The 5,000-nt window shown below is 53.4% G+C and overlaps 1 non-coding gene across 1 annotated transcript in view; it reads left to right on the top strand.

Annotated features, from left to right (window-relative positions):
* The first annotated feature begins 3,420 nt into the window (after positions 1-3,420).
* Positions 3,421-5,000, top strand: part of LOC124745529 — a 1,909-nt gene continuing 329 nt past the window's right edge. Inside the window, exon 1 of the ribosomal RNA XR_007011059.1 lies at positions 3,421-5,000. This exon is cut by the window's right edge and continues 329 nt beyond it. This is a non-coding gene — a ribosomal RNA (small subunit ribosomal RNA).

Below are 5,000 nucleotides of genomic sequence, written 5' to 3' on the forward strand. Positions count from 1 at the left end.
CTGTACGGCGTCCGATACCGAGCCATCAGCATGTCGGTCCCCATGCGCGTTGCACTCGCACTCGCAGTCGCAAAAACGTGGGGCAAATATATTACGCGGAAGAGCTATAACAGACCGAGCCCCACTGCATGGGGAGAGTCTTTGTCACTAATGTACACAGATGGAACATTTTGGACTGGAACCAGATTACCCGTACACACGGCGCTGATTAGTAATCAATGCAGAGCCATCAAACTACAGCAAATATACACAACTGTCCGTATACATGCTGAAAGAGTCTGCCCACAATGGGAACCACACGTCAGCCAGACACTCTGATCACGCACCACTCTCTGCTTCTAACGGGCGCACATACAATATGTAAGCACCAGCATGGAACAACATCCAGTGCATCTTCTCCGCCACATTACACAATCCACACTATCACAACCAGACCAGGAGGTCCATGCGGAAAATACAATATCCCAGCCTTTCGACATCCACCATTGCGCAGACCAGGCACCAACACCCACACATGTCCTATACAACGGTGCACCCAACATCACAATAGTACCTCCTGTCACAGCGCACAAACAATGACATGAGTCAAAGACACAGGTCTCACACAAGCATAGAATTGGAGCGCCGCCTCTAATAAGCCAAAGGTGCATCCTGACGTGACAAATCTGATCATGTCACAAGCATTCACTTACTATAATCACTATCAAGGAACCTGCCGCCCCCGCCCCCCCCCCCCTACACCTTTCCTTACAACAACGTGTAACCTAACCTAACCTAACCTATGTTGTACCTTAACCTAACCTATGTTGTACCTTAACCTAACCTATGTTGTACCTTAACCTAACCTATGTTGTACCTTAACCTAACCTATGTTGTACCTTAACCTAACCTATGTTGTACCTTAACCTAACCTATGTTGTACCTTAACCTAACCTATGTTGTACCTTAACCTAACCTATGTTGTACCTTAACCTAACCTATGTTGTACCTTAACCTAACCTATGTTGTACCTTAACCTAACCCATGTTGTACCTTAACCTAACCCATGTTGTACCTTAACCTAACCCATGTTGTACCTTAACCTAACCCATGTTGTACCTTAACCTAACCCATGTTGTACCTTAACCTAACCCATGTTGTACCTTAACCTAACCCATGTTGTACCTTAACCTAACCCATGTTGTACCTTAACCTAACCCATGTTGTACCTTAACCTAACCCATGTTGTGCCTTAACCTAACCCATGTTGTGCCTTAACCTAACCCATGTTGTGCCTTAACCTAACCCATGTTGTGCCTTAACCTAACCCATGTTGTGCCCTAACCTAACCCATGTTGTGCCCTAACCTAACCCATGTTGTGCCCTAACCTAACCCATGTTGTGCCCTAACCTAACCCATGTTGTCCCCTAACCTAACCCATGTTGTCCCCTAACCTAACCCATGTTGTCCCCTAACCTAACCCATGTTGTGCCCTAACGTAACCCATGTTGTGCCTTAACGTAACCCATGTTGTGCCTTAACGTAACCCATGTTGTGCCTTAACGTAACCCACGTTGTCCGCTAACGTAACCCACGTTGTCCGCTAACGTAACCCACGTTGTCGCCTAAACCTGCTCTGTAATTGTTATACGACTCGTTCAATTAGTGTAGTGTTGCCCACCCGCAACCCTCGCAATATAGTTCGCTACTCGCACTGCCCGCTCCCCTGTGTATCGCTTCATGTTAAACACCTTGCAAGTCTTGCTGACTTTCCACATGCTCCTGCTGTACACTGTAATGTGGATGGCAGCAGGACGTACATGCCGCCCCCCCCCCCCCCCACCCCTCCCCACGTCCCCACGTCCCCACCTTGCCCCCTGCCTTCGCAAGCTGGTTGGTGACAAGTTTGCATGTTCAATGCCCTTCGCATGCGACGTACGCAGGCTACGTTGTGGTGCGGCCTGTGTCAACTGTCCGCTGATGTCGTACGCGTGAACCACAATCTGTACTGCACATTCGTCCTTATGTACTGAATGATACATCGTGGCACATGTGTGACCGTACAACGACTGCGCCCAAAAACGGCGGACCATACAGTGCAAATATTGTGCACGCAGCTACGTGTCGTCTCCCTATGAGAGCTGGATTGCAGTGTGGTACGCCATAGAGACGTGTGGGAGGAACGGACGCCGTGGATGGCGATCAGCATGAGCTGTGTGTTGATGTATTCGGACCTAGTCGTCTCTCCTCAAACACCGTGATAGCATGGTGCACCGCGTTCCATATCTGCGACATGCTACAGAGGCCGGTTGACAGTCGTTCGAGCAATGGACATCGCATACGTACGGGGGCCACCTTCCACGTATTGTCTAGGCGTGCACATTTTGTTGCGTGTATGTGGGCAGACGTAGTGTGGCGTGACACCTGACACAGGCATGCAATAATCGTTGAAGTTGCTAATGGCGATGGACGCCTACGTTTTCTGGTGAAGTTACGCAAATGAAGAAATGGTAACCCGTTGTGGTGCGGTTGTTCTCGCTAGGGGTGAATCGGTGATGGCGACGATAGGTTGAGGTACTAACCGGTTGTTCCAGCGATACCCACCATGCCGATGAAACTGAACGGCATCTGGGTGTGAAGCGATACGCGGTGGTGGCTGGGTGGGACCGTCCCCGGCCGGTGAGGGGGCGCCTCCCGGCGTGCTGGCCGCGCGGTGCGTGGGCGCACGCGCTACAGCCGGCTGGTGGGGGCGGCCAGTGGCAGGCGCGCCGGCCGACGGACGCGGCAGGCGTCGCAGCTGCGCGCCGGCGCACCCTGCGCGCGGCGCCGTGCGGCCAAAGTAGGTCCTCGCGGGCCCGGTGCGAAGCGCGGTGGACATCTTCAGTGTGCTGGTCCGATTGAGGACTGTGTGCGTTGAGGATGCGCCGCCGCCCGGCGCTCGGCGCCGCGACGCCGTCTGCTGCTCGGTCGCCCCAGCGGTTCTCGCTGGTGGTTTGTATCGCAGCTGTGCGGATGTGTTGGCGCGTGCGCTGTGCTGGGAGAGTTCGCTTCGGCACCCAAGTGGGGCTTTTGTCCTTCTGTGGCGCTGGCGTTGGAGCTGCCGGTCACCGTAGGTGGCGCGTGTTGTCTCCCGCCGGCAATGCCACGACAGCACGCTCCCGGGCCTCTGTCGGCAGCGGCAAGCTCAGTTGGGAGCACGGGTGGTCGCACCGAAAGCGTCTACTCGCCTAACTCCGGGCGATTGCGCCTCTCTCGAACCCGACCAAGTACTTGGGACGGCGCTGCGCGCCGCCGGGACCTGAGAGGGTTTCGAGGTGTATTGTGCAGGGGAGCTCAGCCTCCTCCTGTTTGCAGAATGATTGAGCGGACGCTTGCGTGTTCGCGCGGGCCCCCGGGACACACTCCCGGGCGGCCGGCTGCTCAGCTCTAGTTGGCGCAGCTCCCTGGTTGATCCTGCCAGTAGTCATATGCTTGTCTCAAAGATTAAGCCATGCATGTCTCAGTACAAGCCGCATTAAGGTGAAACCGCGAATGGCTCATTAAATCAGTTATGGTTCCTTAGATCGTACCCACGTTACTTGGATAACTGTGGTAATTCTAGAGCTAATACATGCAAACAGAGTCCCGACCAGAGATGGAAGGGACGCTTTTATTAGATCAAAACCAATCGGTCGGCTCGTCCGGTCCGTTTGCCTTGGTGACTCTGAATAACTTTGGGCTGATCGCACGGTCCTCGTACCGGCGACGCATCTTTCAAATGTCTGCCTTATCAACTGTCGATGGTAGGTTCTGCGCCTACCATGGTTGTAACGGGTAACGGGGAATCAGGGTTCGATTCCGGAGAGGGAGCCTGAGAAACGGCTACCACATCCAAGGAAGGCAGCAGGCGCGCAAATTACCCACTCCCGGCACGGGGAGGTAGTGACGAAAAATAACGATACGGGACTCATCCGAGGCCCCGTAATCGGAATGAGTACACTTTAAATCCTTTAACGAGTATCTATTGGAGGGCAAGTCTGGTGCCAGCAGCCGCGGTAATTCCAGCTCCAATAGCGTATATTAAAGTTGTTGCGGTTAAAAAGCTCGTAGTTGGATTTGTGTCCCACGCTGTTGGTTCACCGCCCGTCGGTGTTTAACTGGCATGTATCGTGGGACGTCCTGCCGGTGGGGCGAGCCGAAGGCGTGCGACCGCCTCGTGCGTGCTCGTGCGTCCCGAGGCGGACCCCGTTGAAATCCTACCAGGGTGCTCTTTATTGAGTGTCTCGGTGGGCCGGCACGTTTACTTTGAACAAATTAGAGTGCTTAAAGCAGGCAAGCCCGCCTGAATACTGTGTGCATGGAATAATGGAATAGGACCTCGGTTCTATTTTGTTGGTTTTCGGAACCCGAGGTAATGATTAATAGGGACAGGCGGGGGCATTCGTATTGCGACGTTAGAGGTGAAATTCTTGGATCGTCGCAAGACGAACAGAAGCGAAAGCATTTGCCAAGTATGTTTTCATTAATCAAGAACGAAAGTTAGAGGTTCGAAGGCGATCAGATACCGCCCTAGTTCTAACCATAAACGATGCCAGCCAGCGATCCGCCGCAGTTCCTCCGATGACTCGGCGGGCAGCCTCCGGGAAACCAAAGCTTTTGGGTTCCGGGGGAAGTATGGTTGCAAAGCTGAAACTTAAAGGAATTGACGGAAGGGCACCACCAGGAGTGGAGCCTGCGGCTTAATTTGACTCAACACGGGAAACCTCACCAGGCCCGGACACCGGAAGGATTGACAGATTGATAGCTCTTTCTTGATTCGGTGGGTGGTGGTGCATGGCCGTTCTTAGTTGGTGGAGCGATTTGTCTGGTTAATTCCGATAACGAACGAGACTCTAGCCTGCTAACTAGTCGCGTGACATCCTTCGTGCTGTCAGCGATTACTTTTCTTCTTAGAGGGACAGGCGGCTTCTAGCCGCACGAGATTGAGCAATAACAGGTCTGTGATGCCCTTAGATGTTCTGGGCCGCACGCGCGCTACACT

Source organism: Schistocerca piceifrons, unplaced genomic scaffold, assembly GCF_021461385.2.
Source record: "Schistocerca piceifrons isolate TAMUIC-IGC-003096 unplaced genomic scaffold, iqSchPice1.1 HiC_scaffold_324, whole genome shotgun sequence".
Classification (NCBI taxonomy): domain Eukaryota; kingdom Metazoa; phylum Arthropoda; class Insecta; order Orthoptera; family Acrididae; genus Schistocerca; species Schistocerca piceifrons.